At 51.4% G+C, this 18,614-nt stretch overlaps 1 protein-coding gene across 2 annotated transcripts in view; it reads right to left on the reverse strand.

Moving 5' to 3' along the window:
• Positions 1-18,614, reverse strand: part of LOC137438940 (uncharacterized) — a 50,726-nt gene that overhangs the window by 5,663 nt on the left and 26,449 nt on the right. The window lies entirely within an intron of this gene.

The raw sequence follows: 18,614 nt of genomic DNA on the forward strand, positions 1-18,614 counted from the left end.
GCGCCTCTCCCGGGCATGCCCGGACTCACTGTTCCCGGGCACGCCCGAACCTCCCGGGCACGCCCGGTCTCGTCTTTCCCGGGCATGCCCGCTCTCGCCTTTCCAGGGCTCGCCCAGAGCGTCCGGGCATGCCCGCTATCGCCTTTCCAGGGCTCGCCCAGAGCGTCCGGGCATGCCCGCTATCGCCTTTCCAGGGCTCGCCCAGAGCGTCCGGGCATGCCCGCTATCGCCTTTCCAGGGCTCGCCCAGAGCGTCCGGGCATGCCCGCTATCGCCTTTCCAGGGCTCGCCCAGAGCGTCCGGGCATGCCCGCTCTCGCCTTTCCAGTGATCGTCCAGAGCGCCCGGGCACGCCCAGCCTCGACTTGCCAGGCCGCAGCCAAACACGCCCGGGCAGGTCCAGACTCGCCTTTCCAAGGCTCGCCCTTGACACCCGGGCATGCCCGGTATAGCTTTTGCCGGGCAAACTTCCCGACATAAATGTGTATATATATTGCTGCCCGATAAACGGGCTTTTGGGGTCAGAATACCTGAGCTGTTTTGTTTCAATAAAGCAACTCGGACGAATTCCGTCTTTGGTCACGTCACTTCTTTCGACTCGCGTTGGAGCGCAGCTCCTTCACTGGTGACCTACCGACATGGACACGGCAGTGACTCTTAAACTGCCTACCTTCTGGGAGGCTCACGCGGCTGTTTGGTTCGCCCAGGCGGACTCCCAGTTCGCCCTGCGAGGCATCACCGCGGACGACACCCGCTTCCACCACGTCGTGGCAGCGCTCGGTTCTGCCACCGCGGCCCGCGCCCTGAGCCTCCTCGAGCACCCGCCGGCTGCCGACAAGTATGACGCGCTGAAGACGCTCCTCCTCGACGCTTTCGCCCTCTCACCAGCGGCACGCGCACGGCGCCTGCTCGACCTGCCCGAGCTCGGCGACACGCGCCCGTCCGAGCGCATGGACTATATGCTCTCGTTGCTCGGTGAGCACTCTCCGGATTTTCTGTTCCGCGAGTTGTTCCTTCGCCAGCTGCCTCACCCGGTACGCCTCGCCCTGGCTGGCACGTCGATCACCGATCCCCGCGCCCTCGCCAGGGAAGCCGATAAGATCTCCTCGGCGGGCCAACACATCGGCGCGGCTACCTGGAGCCTGCCGCCGTCCGAGGCGACGCCCACGACGCCCGAGCGCCCTGCGCGGTTGGAGGCCGAACTGCCGGTGAAACTGGCGGCCGCCATGCCGCACCGACCGCTTCCGACACGACGGCCGGGGCCTCCACCTGACCAGGCGTGGTGTTATTACCACGCCAGGTTCGGACACAAGGCTCGGACGTGCCGACCCCCGTGCACTTTCGGCAAGTCAGGAAACGGCCGGGCCGGCGTTCATTCCCAGCCATGAGCGCCGGCCACTCGGGCAACTTGCTTTTTATTCGGGACAAAGCGTCCGGGCGGCGTTTCCTTTGTGACACCGGCGCCCAACTGAGCGTCATACCCGCCTCCGAGCAGGACAGGCCCCTCTTTGGCTCGGCCATACGCACTTTCGGCCCGCGCAACGTCACCCTCTGCTTCGGCAGCCAGCGCTTTCAGTGGACCTTTGTGACCGCCTGCGTCCCCATGGCTTTGCTGGGCGCCGACTTCCTCTGCGCGCACGGGCTGCTGGTCGACGTCAAACGTCGTCGCCTTGTCAACGCCGAGACCTTCAGCTCCCTGGCGTGCACGATGAGAAGCTCCGCGCCGACCGAACTGGCGTGCGCCCTCCCGACGGCGAACGAGTTCGCTCGCCTGCTCGCGGAATTCCCGGCCCTCACACGGCCGACGTTTTCGGCCGTCGCAGTGCGGCATGGGATCGAGCACCACAGACCCACTACAGGCCCGCCGGTCTACGCCAGAGCCCGCCGCCTCGACCCGGCCAAGCTCGCCGTGGCGAAGGCCGAGTTTGACGCGTTGGAGCACCTCGGCATCGTGCAGCGCTCCAATAGCGCGTGGGCCTCACCACTGCACATCGTGCCAAAGCCGGGGGGCGGATGGCGCCCGTGTGGCGACTACCGCCGCCTCAACGACGCTACCACCCCCGACAGGTACCCGATCCCGCACATCCAGGACTTTTCCGCCCGTTTGGCGGGACGGGTCATATTTTCCAAAATTGACCTGATACGGGGATACCACCAGGTACCTGTCCGAGCGGCCGACGTCCCGAAGACGGCCGTCATCACGCCGTTCGGCCTGTTCGAATTTTTGAGGATGCTGTTTGGCCTCAAGAACGCGGCCCAGGCGTTCCAGCGCTTAATGGACGGCGTGCTGCGCGACCTGCCATTTCTTTTCGTCTATCTGGACGACATCCTCGTCGCCAGCACGTCCCGCGCCGAGCACCTCCTCCACCTCCGAACACTGTTCGGTCGCCTCAGCGAGCACGGCTTAATTGTCAACCCGGCCAAATGCCACTTCGGCACGACGACCGTTGACTTTTTGGGCCACCGCATCACCAAGACCGGGGCCGTGCCGCTGCCGACCAAGGTCGAGGCCATCACCACGTTCCCGCGTCCCCGTTTCATCAAGGCCCTACAAGAGTTCCTCGGCATGGTGAATTTTTATCACCGATTTGTGCCCCGCGCTGCTCAGCTCATGCGGCCCCTTTACGAGGCCCTCCGGGGCAAGCCGGCCAAGCATGACATCGTTTGGTCCGCGGCCATGGACGCGGCCTTCGCGAGCGCAAAACGGGCCCTCGCCGACGCAACGCTGCTGGCTCACCCGGTGCTCAACGCGCCCATCGCCCTCACTACGGATGCCTCCAACTACGCGGTGGGCGCCGTCCATGAACAATGGGTGGACGGGGCTTGGCAGCCACTCGCTTTTTTCAGCCGGCAGCTCCGGCCGAACGAGTTAAAATACAGCATGTTCGACCGCGAGCTGCTCGGTCTATTCCTGGCCGTTCGCCATTTCCGACACCTCCTGCGCAGGGCCGCCCGTTCACGGCTTTCGTCGACCACAAGCCGTTGGTCTACGCAATGGCCAAAGTCACGGAGCCGTGGTCGGCCCGCCAGCATCGCCACCTCTCCGCCGTGTCGGAATTCACCACGGACATCCGGCACGTCGCCGGCAAAGACAACGCTGTGGCCGACTGTCTTTCTTGGGCCAGCGCGAACGCGGTTCACCTCGGCGTGGACTTCGCGCTCATGGCGGCCGACCAGACCACCGACACCTCGGTGCAGGCCCTCCGGGCGGCGGACACGGGCCTCCGCCTGGCCGACATCCCCTTCGCGGGCACCGTCCTGCTCTGCGACGTCTCCCAGGGCCAGCCTCGCCCCATCGTGCCCGTTTCCTGGCAGCGCCGCATCTTCGCCTCCATCCACGGTCTTTCTCACCCAGGCCGGAAAGCTTCTCAGAAGCTGGTGTCGGCGCGTTTCGTCTGGCATGGCCTTCGACGGAACGTCCGCGACTGGGCCAACGCCTGCACGGCCTGCCAGCGGGCCAAGGTCCACCGCCACACCCAGGCCCCGCTGGCACCTTTCACCGTGCCTGCACGGCGTTTCGACCACGTCCACGTGGACCTGGTGGGTCCCCTGCCCCCATCGCAGGGGTTCACCCACCTGCTCACCATGGTGGACAGGACCACCAGGTGGCCGGAGGCCGTGCCCCTCACCTCCACCACCACCGCCGACGTGGCGCAGGCGTTCATCGGCACCTGGGTCGCGCGCTTCGGCGCACCGGCGGACATCTCGTCCGACCGCGGCCCACAGTTCACGTCCGAACTTTGGGGTGCGGTCGCCCGCTCGTTGGGGGTCACGCTGCACCGCACCACGGCCTACCACCCCCAAGCCAACGGGTTGTGCGAGCGGTTTCACCGCTCCATGAAGGCCGCACTCATGGCCGGCCTTCAGGACGACGGTTGGACCGACCGGCTGCCGTGGGTCCTTTTGGGCCTCCGCACGGCCCCCAAGGAGGACCTCCGGGCGTCCGCCGCCGAGCTCGTCTACGGCCAGCCGCTCCGCGTCCCGGGCGAGTTCGTGCCCGACGCTACCAGTCCCTGGTCCGCCGCACACCAGCGCTCGGACCTCCAGGAGGCCGCCCGCCGATTTGCCCCCGTGCCAACGTCCCGCCACGGTGGCCCCCAGTCCTCCGTCCCCCCGGCGCTTCGCACAGCGGAGTACGTCTTTGTGCGTCATGACGCGCACCGGGGGCCACTCCGGCCGCCGTACGACGGGCCTTTCCGGGTCCTGCGACGGGTCGACAAGTCCTTTGTCGTCGACGTTGGCGGCCGGTCGGACCGGATCTCTGTGGACCGCCTCAAACCGGCGCACATGGACGTCGACCGACCACCACGGTTGGCCCTTCCTCCGCGGCGAGGCCGCCCCCCGTCCACAGTTCCCCCCGCTCGACCACCCACCACCACGTCGGACCCCTCCCCACGACCCTCCAGGGGTCGCTGCGGCCGGGTCATCCGGACCCCCCTTAAATTGACCCTGCCGGTGCAGGTCGATTCTGGAGGGGCGTGTGTAGCGGTTACCGCTGGATGCACACAATCGCCTTGCACCGGCCAGAACACGGCCAGACGCGCCTCTCCCGGGCATGCCCGGACTCACTGTTCCCGGGCACGCCCGAACCTCCCGGGCACGCCCGGTCTCGTCTTTCCCGGGCTCGCCCAGAGCGTCCGGGCATGCCCGCTATCGCCTTTCCAGGGCTCGCCCAGAGCGTCCGGGCATGCCCGCTATCGCCTTTCCAGGGCTCGCCCAGAGCGTCCGGGCATGCCCGCTATCGCCTTTCCAGGGCTCGCCCAGAGCGTCCGGGCATGCCCGCTCTCGCCTTTCCAGTGCTCGTCCAGAGCGCCCGGGCACGCCCAGCCTCGACTTGCCAGGCCGCAGCCAAACACGCCCGGGCAGGTCCAGACTCGCCTTTCCAAGGCTCGCCCTTGACACCCGGGCATGCCCGGTATAGCTTTTGCCGGGCAAACTTCCCGACATAAATGTGTATATATATTGCTGCCCGATAAACGGGCTTTTGGGGTCAGAATACCTGAGCTGTTTTGTTTCAATAAAGCAACTCGGACGAATTCCGTCTTTGGTCGCGTCACTTCTTTCGACTCGCGTTGGAGCGCAGCTCCTTCAATATAGCACTATATTTCAAAAAGTTGTGGACGGATTCGGACGAAAGTAGGTGGATGATTTGGTTAGGTGACAAGAACAAGCCGATTCGATTTTGGTTCATGTCCGGATTGACAGCTTGTTCAGACTGATTGACAAATTGACAGGCAAATCCCCTTCTGTATCTTCAATTCAAAATAAGTGAAAGTCCAAACCGTGTTTGTTGCCAGAGATGGAGCGATGCCCTTTGAGAAATTAAATAATATGGCACATATTATTAGACTTTTGGTAATATCATGCATGTAGATACAGGAGTGGCTCAATTAGTACGATTTCTCTCGATGAAAGGCCTCCCCACTACCTGATGCAACACTCAGGCAACTGTAGCCCGGAAACTGGCACAAATGCTGAAAGCGATACAATCATGACGGAATGACAGGATTATTGAGGTGCAGCGGTACCAAGTTTACAAAAGCAATATATTACTAAAAGGAGACGTGTGCATGTGTCTTATGTGAAGAAAGAGAGGAAGAAGAAGAAGACGAAAATAATAAGAAGAAGAAGATTAAGAAAAAAAGCACACGACCTCGAGCTTTAGTGGTTCCAACTGTCATATAATAATCAATTTACTTGGTTTGAAAGGTAATAATCAATTTACTTGGTTGGAAAGGTAATAATTTATTTAATTGGTTGGAAAGGTAATAATTTATTGACTTGGTTGGAAAGATAATAATCTTCTTACTTGGTTAGAAATGTAATAATTTATTGACTTGGTTGGAAAGGTAATAATTTATTTAATTGGTTGGAAAAGTAATAATTTATTTACTTGGTTGGAAAGGTAATAATCTTCTTACTTGGTTAGAAAGGTAATAATTTATTGACTTGGTTGGAAAGATAATAATCTTCTTACTTGGTTAGAAATGTAATAATTTATTGACTTGGTTGGAAAGGTAATAATTTATTTAATTGGTTGGAAAAGTAATAATTTATTTACTTGGTTGGAAAGGTAATAATCTTCTTACTTGGTTAGAAAGGTAATAATTTATTGACTTGGTTGGAAAGGTAATAATTTATTGACTTGGTTGGAAAGGTAATAATCTTCTTACTTGGTTAGAAAGGTAATAATTTATTTACTTGGTTGGAAAGGTAATAATCTTCTTACTTGGTTAGAAAGGTAATAATTTATTTACTTGGTTGGAAAGGTAATAATCTTATTACTTGGTTGGAAAGCTATTACCGTTGTGCCATGTGGTGATAATAACTACTGAGTTTGAGGAATTTCTGCACAACCATTTAGGAGATAGCATGATGGATGGACAGACAGACAGATGGAGCCAATAACAATATCCACCTGTTTGTTTTTCAAAAACCATGGGGATAAATATATAAAAGTACACAAAAGGAGCACACAAACAACAACAACAACCACACCAATAACTACGTTATAAAACTAGATGGTATTCATAGAATACTTACCCCGTGCAGTTAACTTGATACGAGCCAACTGTTTTTGAAGGGTTTTTTTTTCTTTCTTTGATCCAATATGGCTGCCAGATCACATGAGCGATGACATCATACGTTTATATTCTCTAACATAATTGTTGCGTAGATCACGCTCAATAAATTTCAAACTGATCAGACCAAGCATTGTCCCTGTCAAATTATGACGTTATAATTAAGGCATCAATGACGTCATCGTTAGCAACACTTGTTCCCCATGCGGAGCTCATTACAATGAGCCACATTTCAATTTTTCCCATGGGGCGGTTTCGGAGACATCGAGGTGCAACTTTTTCGGTTTTTCGAAGATGGTGCTTGTAACACATGACCAATAACATCATAATTATCATTGAAAAAATTATGAGGAAGGTGAAGAAGGTGCTCCTATGGTGAAGATTGCATGTCCATCTGACTAACAGTTGCAGAGAAATTTTTTTGATGACTGATGACATTTGAAAAACTGATGACATCATTAACATATCTTATTCCCCATGGGATGTACTTGATAATGAGGCATGTTTCATCTTTTTTCATCGAGTGGTTTTGGAGATATAGAGATGCAACTTTTTTCCAAGATGGCATCTGTACCAAGTGACCTATGACATCATAATTATGAGTAAAAAAAAATGTTGAGGCGCTCCTCTGGTAAACTTTCGTGTCAATTGGACCAACAGTTGCCGATAAAATGCATTTTAAAAATTCAGACATGCACATATGTACGTACAACGTACGCCACACATACGCACGCCACACATACGCACGCACGCAACCGATCACTCAACCCTGCTTCTCACTTCGCGAGCGCAAGGTAAAAACATTTTCATGTGTTTCAATTAATGTTACATCCTCAAACACCCACAGATAGACATGCAATGTGTTTGTTAAGTACAACATGCAGTACTTTGATTAAATCCATCAGCGCAGAAACGGGTAGGCCCAGCTAGGATAATTGAAACAGATGAAAAGCCATAAAAGCTACAGCCATGAGGAAAGGAATTACTTTGAAGTCAAACTGAGTTCTCACAATCACACAGAACAGTCTTCTTCTTACAATGACTTTGATCATAACAATAAGCTTCTGCAGCAAGCCTCAAGTATACGATTAATTAAAATACCAGAGCAGCAACAGTCGACTTTGAGAACAGCAAGCTGAGAAAAACAAGTTTAACATTACAATTGATACAAGCAAAGGGGACTTCCATGTAAGGAAAATAAAGACAACCCATCGATGTAAGGGGAAGTTTTTGATTAAAAAGTGAATGTTCTATAAAGATTAGCACCAAAAGGTTTTGTCATGATATAACGCGGAAATTGCATCATCTGCAGCACGACACCAGATGCCCTTGGACAAAAATTTAATTCAGAGTATTTCCTTACACCCATCCCTGCGGCCCCCATCAACTCCCAACCGTTTCCCCACAAGTTAATTCCATGAAGTGCATTTTATTTGGTGTAAATGTTTTGAGCTTTTGGTGCAATGCACCATGACAGCATAAAATTATTGGCTGACGCAGAAAGGGAAAGGCTCAGAGGAAGCAGACCAAGCATGAGTCGTAACAGTTGAGTTTATAACTTATCTTAAGAGAGATATGTCTGGTCTTGAACCTTGTTTTGAGTATCTCTCACCATCTCCTCTCCCAAACTCCTTTTACCCTACTCCTGTCCATTGCAGGACAAATGCTTCCGTAAAGTCATGTTAAAGCATGGTAGTAGTGTGAGGAGGGAGGAGGGGAATATGTTTGGCATTCTCACCATGCTTGCCAAGTGTGGATTGGCTAGAGATCAATGGTGCCACATACACCCACAACATGGCACTCACACCACAACAGCACTCACACGCACCCCCACCCGCACCTGGAACTCTCATCCGCACCGCATCGAGGCACTCACACCACGAAACTCACACCCTGGGCCATACAGTGGAAAAAAGAAATGTCTTTCAGCATTCATCCAATCAGTGATCTCAATTATTGTTTTGTTTCTTAATAGCCCTGTCTAACATAATCGATGTACAACCCCCCTCCTCCCATCTTCTCCCCTACCCCACTCTCCTCCCCAATCACCCTTCCTCCTCCCTCTTATCCAAAGATGGCAACTGAAATCGGCCATTTTATAAAGGGACATTGAGTAAAAAAGTACTTAAACTTGTAAGTACATGCAGTGCCTTTATAAAGTATTCACACCCCTTGACTTTTTCACATTTTGATGTGTTACATGCTGAATTAAAAATTGATTAAATTGACATTTTTTGTCACTGATCTCCACATCATACTCCATATGTCAGTCGAATTAAAAAAAAAATTTTTTTTATTTTTACAAAATAATTTAAAATGAAATACAGAAATATCTAATTTATATAAGTATTCAACCCTCTTACTGAATACTTTTCTACCATTCTTCCTTACAGATTTACTCATGCTCTGTCAAGTTGATGGGGAGTGTCGATGAATCACAATCTCCATGTCTTTCCACAGATTATCAATGGAATTCAAGTCTGGACTTTGGCTGGGCCACTCAAGGACTTCCACGTTCTTGATCTTGATCTGAAGCCATTCCAATGTTGCTTTGACTGTATGATTGGGGTCATTGTCCTATTGGAACGTAAATCTTCACCAAAACCTAAGGTCTTTTGTACTCTGAAGCAGGTTCTCCTCAAAAATTTGCCTGTAGTTGGCTCCATTCATTCGTTCCGCTATCCTTACAAGTCTCCCGGTCCATACCTGCTGAAAAGCATCCCCATAGCATGATGCTGGATCTGGATACAGACCTGAACCAAAACCTAATCGGCTTGATCTTGTCACCTATCCAACTCATCCATCAAGTTTTGTCATAATCCATCCACAACATTTTAGAGTACTAGGGCATGCCCGTACTATATATAAGCTAGGACGTGCCCGTACGTGGGTGCCCGTTCCTTGCCAAAAAAAAAAAAAAAAAAAAAATTTTGTGTAGGGGTGTGTGTGTGTAAACATCCTAGGGCGTGCCCGTACGTGGGTGCAAAAAAACATGCGTGCAAACAACAACAAAAAAAAACTTTGAAACCACGTGGCAGTAACGACCACAGAACCCCCCCCCCCCCCTCTATTTACATGAATGGTTTGGTCCATTTGCAACGACCACAGAACCCCCCCCCCTCTATTTACATGCAATGGTTTGGTCCATTCGCAACGCCAAAGCGAACGGCGAACGGCTAAATCGCCATAGCTCGGTAAGTACTTGTCCGATTAATTTCAAACCTTGAAAAGGCACATCCTCGGGTCCCCAGCAATATACCTGGCAAGTTTCAAGTATATCGGACCGGTAGTTGTCGAGAAATCGTTGTCGCATACACACACACACACATACACACACACATACACACAGAGATTAATGGAATTATAGATAGATTATGCCATATATCATTTTGGGACCAATCTCTTAATGAAGAATCACTTAAGAATTAAACAAAACGGCACTCTTTGACGTCGCGGCGTTGACCGATATGCCTCCATCCACATTACTATATAATTATACATGCTTGCATCAAGTTTGATGAAAATCCCTTCAGCTGTTTTCAAGTATCCTAACATGACTTTTGACACCAAAATCTGATCGGTTCATCTTTGCATCATAATATATATTTTTACCAAGTTTGGTCAAAATCCCATCACTGGTTCACAAGTCATCTCCAGAACAGAATTTTTACCTGACGGGACATCTGACCTCTTGACCCCATAATCTAATCAGTTCACCTTCACATCATTCATTATACATGCCTGTACCAAGTTTGACTTGGATCCCTTCAGCTGTTATCAAGTTATCGCGGTATCAAGTTATCAAGTTATCTTCTCTTCTGGACTTGGTTATGACTAACTTCCCTGAAAATGTCTGCTGCTCTTCTTCTGCTCCGATCGGATCATCTGATCATGTCCTTGTTAAAGTGGACATCTCTCTGACCATCCTCAGGGAGCCTGCTCAGCGTCGACGAGTCTGGCATTTCACTCAGGCCAACTGGCACGGTCTTCAAGCAGCCATCAATCATCTGGACTGGTCTCCCATCTCTACCACCTCTGACATCAACTCATCCTGGGAATTCTTCCAAAGTAAATTGCTCTCTCTCATGCACAGATTTATCCCATCTCGTCTTCAGTTGTCATACCCTTCCTCCCGTCCATGGTACACGGAATCTTGTGGTGAGGCTGTTGCCCAGAAACAACTTGCCTTCGTCTCCTGGAAAGCAAATCCAACGGAAGGAAATCTCATTTCCTTTCACAAAGCCCGAAACAAGTGTGTGTCCACCCTCAGGAGAGCCAGGAAACAATATCTCTCCGTTCTCAAGACCGAACTCTCTTATCTGTCTCCCTCTTCCAAATCCTGGTGGCGTCTGGTCAAATCCGTTTCTGGTGTTTGTTCCCCATCCATCCCCTCCCTTACCTCAAACGGCTACACAGCTGACTCCGCACGTGAAAAAGCTGAATGCCTCAACTCTGTGTTTGCCTCTAAATCTTGTGTCCCAAACCCATCCCTCTCTGTACCCACCATACCCAGTCGTACCCTGCTGCTCCTGGACTCCATGTCCTTTCCTCCTGACAAGGTGGAAAAGTTTCTGTCAACCCTCGACTCTGATTCTGCAACTGGACCCGACGGCATCAGCCCACGGGTCCTAAAATCCTGCTCTGCTGCTCTATCTCAACCTCTCTCTGTTCTCTTCACCCTCTCTTTTGCTCAAGGTCAACTGCCATCTGCTTGGAAATCAGCCAACATCACCGCTTTGCACAAAAAAGGTGCAAAAACAGATCCTAGCAACTACAGACCAATCAGCCTTCTCCCAATTATCAGCAAAGTCATGGAATCCATCATTGCTTCGGATATGAAATCTTTCCTCTTCTCCAATGGCTTGATCTCTGATCATCAATTTGGTTTCAGACCAGGTCACTCTACTCTGGACATGCTGCTTCTGCTGTCTCAACAATGGATGGAGGTCCTCAATGCCAAACAGGAAATTAGAGCTGTCTCCCTCGACATATCACGTGCCTTCGACACGGTCTGGCACCCCGCTCTGCTCACCAAACTCTCCTCCTTTGGTATCCATGGAAATCTCCACGCATGGCTGGCGGACTTCCTCTCTAGTCGTCGTCAACGTGTGGCCCTGAATGGGTTTCTCTCATCTCCTCTTCCTGTTCAGGCTGGAGTTCCCCAAGGCAGTGTTCTGGGCCCCGTGCTTTTTCTGGTCTTCATCAATGATCTCTCTGACTCTCTCGAAAATCCTCTCTATCTCTTTGCTGATGACTCCACTCTCTGCCGCTCCATTCCTCTTCCCTCAGATCGGCAGTCTGCTGCCTCCTCACTCTCTGAAGACCTGGACAAAATCACAGACTGGTCAAACAAGTGGAACATGTCTTTCAATCCTGACAAATCTCACACTCTTACTATGTCTCTCCGAAAAGATCGACTGGACAACCCTCCCATCTACTTTCTCAACAATCCTCTCCAAGAAGTTCTGTCGCTCAAGATTTTGGGTCTCACTATCTGCCATGATCTTTCTTGGGAAAACCACATTTCCAAGCTGGCCTCCAAAGCCAGTCGCCGACTGGGCATCCTCCGTCGTGCGAAGTCCTTCCTCGGCACACCTGAGCTCCTCACCACATACAAGGCTTTCATCCGCAGCTCAATGGAATACTGTTCTCCCCTATGGGCCGGTGCTCCTGCCTCACACCTAGCTCGGCTTCACGCTGTTGAAACCAAAGCTTTCAGAATTATTGGAATCTCCCGCGATGAAGCTATCTCCGAGGGCCTTTCACTCACTCACCGCAGGCAGGTAGGTGGTCTTTCTGTCTTCTACCGACTCCTCTCCGGCCTTGCACCCCCAGCTCTCTCTGTGCTCTGTCCCCCAAATATTCCTACAGGTCGCACAAGATCTGCCAGCAACCCTCTGATGGTTAAACTGCCGAAATCTCGGCTCTCTGCTCACCTTCACTCTTTCATTCCTCTTTTCTCCCGCCTCTGGAACAAACTCCCTCACTCCCTTCAATCCCACTCCTCCCTCCAGGTCTTTAAAACAGCTGTTCACCACCATCTTTTATCTTCCCCCATCCAAAACCTTGATCTTTTCTACCCCCGCTAATTCACCCCAGATCCACCTTGTTTGAAATTCCAACTTCTTTCCTGGAAGTCCTGGCAGTGTCCATATGTTTTATACCTCTCCCACCGCCCCCTTCCCATGCCCCCCCCCCCAAAGCCCTCGCCCTCTCTCAGATCTCTCGATGTCTCCATGTCTCTCGGTCCCTGCTCTCAAATGTTGTGTTTGTGTCCTTCCCCCTCTCTCCCCATCTTGTCTACCGCTCCCGATGTTATATGTTTTATGTGTCGGTTTGTCTTTCTGTGTGATTAATGTTCGCTCTTTCACGAGCCTCGATCTTGTATTATAAAAAAAAAAAAAAAAAAAAAAAAAAACACTCCCTTTACAAAATGTATTGTTTTAACAACTTTACAACTTGTATTGTTTTAGGTAGTAGGTTGTAGACAGCAACTGCCCAGGGTAGCAATATATATGGAAAGCTGAACTGACCTGACTTAGGAGAGTTAAAGTGGTGCCCCGAACAATCTTACACTCTCCGTGTCAGGATTGTTGTTGTTACTTTCTGTCTAACTTGCGATATCTCGCCAGATCTTGCCGACGAGGTTACGTTTTTTCGAAGCTGCCCACGCTCTCCACGCTATCGAAGTTAAGTAATTGTTCACATTTGTATTTTTGTCGAAACTGTATTTATCCTACGGTGCGTGTACCTACAGTGTGTCCCAAGGAAGATTCTCGGTGTTAATCTTTCATACCTGTATAAAATCGTCGGTTATTTTGTGCCATGTTATTTGTGGCCTAGTACTTTGTTTCTAACCTTGAGTCTTTGTTTTTCTCTCAGCAGTTGATTGTGGTCCATTTACTTTCGTTCTCTCAGTTTTTCCCAGTCTTTTCACCCCATACTTCCATGTTTAAAATCTTAACTTGGGGGGGGGGGGGGGGGGAATTCCCTTCTTTGTTCTTATTCGTTCGTTCGTTCTTCGACCACGTGTTTCACCCCCAATTCCCCAGATAGTTTTCACTGTTTAATTTTAAAATGTTTAACCTTTCCCCTGAAGTGCTGTATTCTGTCGTATATTATAACACTTTTTTCTTCTTCTGTAAAAGGGTGCTTTAGAATTGCTCACCAAATCTATTCATTTCAAAAAAAAAATCCATCTCTTACAGTTCCTCCTTCCAACATTCCCTAAATTCACCTGCACTCCACCCCTCTTCCAGTGTCTTCAAACGCATCTCTGACTCAAAGGTCACAAGAAACTCATTTTGGAATAAATGTTCGTTTCCCATTAATTGTACAACACTTTCAAAAATCCAAACTCACCCCTCCCGTCCTAATCTTCCCCATCACCCATCCCTTTCAAATCTCCCCCCTTGCCCCTTCCTTCCGAAACTCCCCCCTCCCCTCCAAATCTCCCCCATCCCTTTCAAATCCCCCCTCCCCCTTCCCTCCTAAACTCCCCCCAAACCCCTCCCCTCATAAACTCCCCCCTCACCCCCCAAACTCCCCCCTTGCTCCTCCCCTCCTAATCTCCAGCATTTCTCATTCCTTTCAAAACTCCCCCTTCCCTCCTAAACTCCCCCCTCACCCCTCCCCTCCTAAACTCCCTCCTCACCCCTCCCCAACTCCCCCCTCACCCCTCCCCTCCTAAACTCCCCCCTCAGCCCTCCCCTCCTAAACTCCCCCCTCACCCCTCCCCTCCTAAACTCCCCCCAAACCCATCCCCTCATAAACTCCCCCCTCACCCCCCAAGCTCCTCCCCTCCTAATCTCCCCCATTTCTCATTCCTTTCAAAACTCCCCCTTCCCTCCTAAACTCCCCCCTCACCCCTCCCAAACTCCCCCCTCCCATCCTAAACTCCCCCCTAGCCCCTCCCCTCCTAAACTCCCCCCTCCCCTCCTAAACTCCCCCTCACCCCTCCCTTTCCTAAACTACCCCCTCACTCCTCCCCTCCTAAACTCCCCCCTCAGCCCTCCCCTCATAAACTCCCCCCTCACCCCTCCCCTCCTAAACTCCCCCCTCACCCCTCCCCTCCTAAACTCCCCCCTCACCCCTCCCCTCCTAAACTCCCCCCTCGCTCCTCCCCTCCTAAACTCACCCCTCCCCCCCTCCCCTCCTAAACTCACCCCTCCCCCCTCCCCTCCTAAACTCCCCCCTCACCCCTCCCCTCCTAAACTCCCTCGTCACCCCTCCCCTCCTAAACTCCCCTCTCACCCCTCCCCTCCGAAACTCCCTACTCACCCCTCGCCTCCAAAACTCCCCCCTCACCCCTCCAAATCTCCGCATCCTCATTTTTTCTCCAATTCCCCCCTCCTCAAAGCGTCCTCCCGGCTTCTTCTCCCTTCCAACTCTCACCTCCATCGCCCACAACCTTCTTCGCTCTGCCCCCCCCCCATCCTAAACTCCCCCCTCGCCCCTCCCCTCCTCTCCTCCTAAACTCCCTCCCCACACCTCCCCTCCCAAACTCCCCCTCACCCCTCCAAATCTCCCCATCCTCATTTTTTCTCCAATTTCCCCCTCCTCAAAGTGTCCTCCCCGCTTCTTCTCCCTTCCAACACTCACCTCCATCTCCCCCAACCTTCCTCCTCGCTCTCCAACCCCCCCCCCCCCCCTCAAACAACAGCTCACTGTGCCTCAACCAATCACCATCAAACCTTTTGTCCGCCACATCCTTCCCTTTCTCCTAGCTATTCTGAAATCTCTGACACACTTTCAACAGCTCTCCCTACCTCTTCCTCCTCTTCCACATCTTACCCTAATCCTCCCCCCCCTGTACTGTATCTGATGCTCCCCATTCCACTTCATGAACGGGATGGACCTCAAACATCCGGGGGCCTTCGCTCAAACTTGACTGATCTCTCCATACAGGTTGCTTCTTACAAACCAGACTTGATCTGGTTAACAGAAACATTCCTCCTTCATGATGTCTCCGATTCCTTAATATCTCTCCCGGGTTACTCCGTCATCCGGTATGATAGACCTGAACCTCGTCCTGGAGGTGGGGTTGCTATCTTTATCAAAAACTCTCTTCCTCTCTCTCCCTGCACTGCCCTCTCTCCACCTCACCCCCGGGAGTACCTCTGGGAATGGCCTCCCCTTCGCTCCCACCTTTTGTTCACATGTGTGTTGTACCGTCCACCAAACAGTGATGACTCCATCTACATCTCGCTGTCTGATAATATGGACCAACTTCTATCTACTCATCCCAACTCTCTCTTCCTCGTGTGGTGATTTCAATTGTCACCATGCCAGTTGGCTGGGTGTGGGTACCTCTCTCACCAGCCATGGCTCCTCAGCAAAGGACTTCTGCGACTCATTTGGGACTGACACAATCTGTCAATTTCCCGACCCGGATCTCAGTCAACGGAGCATCTTCTCTTCTAGACTTGGTGATGCCGAACTTCCCTGCAAATGTCTGCTGCTCTTCTTCTGCTCCAATCGGCTCATCTGATCATGTGCTTGTTAAAGTGGACATCTCTCTGGCCATTCTCAGAGAGCCTCCTCAGCATCGACGAGTCTGGCATTTCACTCAGGCCGACTGGCACTGTCTTCAAGCAGCCATCAATCATCTGGACTGGTCTCCCATCTCCACCGCCTCTGACATCAACTCATCCTGGGAATTCTTCCAAAGTAAATTGCTCTCTCTCATGCACAGATTTATCCCAGCTCATCTTCAGTTGTCATACCCTTCCTCCCGTCCATGGTACATGGAATCTTGTGTTGAGGCAGTTGCCCAGAAACAACTTGCCTTCACCTCCTGGAAAGCAAATCCAACGGAAGGAAATCTCATTTCCTTTCACAAAGACCGAAACAAGTGTGTGTCCACCATCAGGAGAGCCAGGAAACAATATCTCCACAATCTCAAGACCGAACTCTCAAACCTGTCTCCCTCTTCCAAATTCTGGTGGCGTCTGGTCAAATCTGTTTGTGGTATTTGTTCCCCCTCCATCACCTCCCTTACCTCCCTTACCTCAAACGGCTACACAGCTGACTCTGCACATGAAAAAGCTGAATGACTCAACTCGGTGTTTGCCTCTAAATCTTGTGTCCCAAACCCATCCTTCTCTGTATCCACCGTACCCAGTCGTACCCAGCGGCTCCTGGACTCTGTCCTTTTCTCCTGAAAAGGTGGAGAAGTTTGTCAATCCTCAACTCTGATTCTGCAACTGGACCTGATGGCATCAGCCCACGGGTCCTAAAATCCTGCTCTGCCGCTCTTTCACTCACTCTCGTTTGCTCAAGGTCATCTGCCATCAGCTTGGAAATCATCCAACATCACCACTTTACACAAAAAAGGTGCAAAAACAGATCCTTGCAACTACAGACCAATCAGCCCTCTCCCAATTATCAGCAAAGTCATGGAATCCATCATTACTTCGGATATCAAATCTTTCCTCTTCTACAATGGCTTGATCTCTGATCATCATTTTGGTTTCATACCAGGTCATTCGACTCTGGATATGCTGCTTCTGCTGTGTCAACAATGGATGGAGGTCCTCAATGCCAAACAGGAAATTAGAGCCGTCTCCCTTGACATATCACATGCATTTGATACGGTCTGGCACCCCGCTCTGCTCACCAAAGTCTCCTCCTATGGTATCCATGGAAATCTCCATGCATGGCTTGCGGACTTCCTCTCTAGTCATAGTCAACGTGTGGCCCTGAATGGGTTTCTCTCATCTCCCCTTCCTGTTCAGGCTGGAGTTCCCCCAAGGCAGTGTTCTGGGTCCTTTGCTTTTTCTGGTCTTCATCAATGATCTCTCTGACTCTCTTGAAAATCCTCTCTATCTCTTTGCTGATGACTCAGCAAAGTCGGCTCGGCTTCACGCTGTTCCCCCAAGGCAGTGTTCTGGGCCCTGTGCTTTTTCTGGTCTTCATCAATGATCTCTCTGACTCTTGAAAATCCTCTCCATCTCTTTGCTGATGACTCCACTCTCTGCCTCATCCCTCAGATCGGCAGTCTGCAGCCTCCTTACTCTCTGCAGACCTGGACAAAATCACAGACTGGTCAAACAAGTGGAACAGGTCTTTCAATCCTGACAAATCTCACACTCTTACTATGTCTCTCCGAAAAGACCGAGTGGACAACCCTCCCATCTACTTTCTGAACAATCCTCTCCAAGAAGTTCTGTCACTCAAGCTTTTGGGTCTCACTATCTGCCATGATCTTTCCTGGGAAAACCACATTTCAAATCTGGCCTCCAAAGCCAGTCGCCGACTGGGCATCCTCCGTCGTGAAAAGTCCTTCCTTGGCACACCTGAGCTCCTCACCACATACAAGGCTTTAATCCGCAGCTCAATGGAATACAGTTCTCCCCTCTGGGCCGGTGCTTCTGTCTCACATCTAGCTCGGCTTCACGCTGTTGAAACCAAAGCCTTCAGAATCATTGGAATCTCCCGCGATGAAGCTAACTCCGAGGGCCTTTCACTTGCTCACCGCAGGCAGGTTTGGTGGTCTTTCTGTCTTCTACCGACTCCTCTCCGGCCTTGCTCCTCCAGCTCTCTCTGGGCTCTGTCCCCCAAATATTCCTACAGGTCGCACAAGATCTGCCTGCAACCCTCTTATGGTTAAACTGCCAAAATCAAGACTCTCTGCTCACCTTCACTCCTTCATTCCTCTTTTCTCCCGCCTCTGGAACAAACTCCCTCACTCTCTTCAATCCCACTCCTCCTTCCAGGTCTTTAAAACAGCTGTTCACCACCATCTCTTATCTTCCCCCATCCAAAACCTTGATCTTTTCTACTCCTGCTAATTTCACCCCAGATCCACTTTTTGGAAATACCACCTTCTTTCCTGGAAGTCCTTGCAGTGTCCTTGTGTTTTATACTTCTCCCATTCCCCCCACACCCCCCCCCCCCCTTCCCACGCCTCCTCCCCCCAAGCCCTCTCCCTCCCACAGATCTCCCGATGTCCCTGCTCTCAAATGTTGTGGTTGTGTGCTTCCCCTTCTCTCCCCATCTTGTATACCACTTCCCTTATTATACGTTTTATGTGT

This window comes from Myxine glutinosa, chromosome 13, assembly GCF_964187855.1.
Source record: "Myxine glutinosa chromosome 13, kmMyxGlut1.1, whole genome shotgun sequence".
Classification (NCBI taxonomy): Eukaryota; Metazoa; Chordata; class Myxini; order Myxiniformes; family Myxinidae; genus Myxine; species Myxine glutinosa.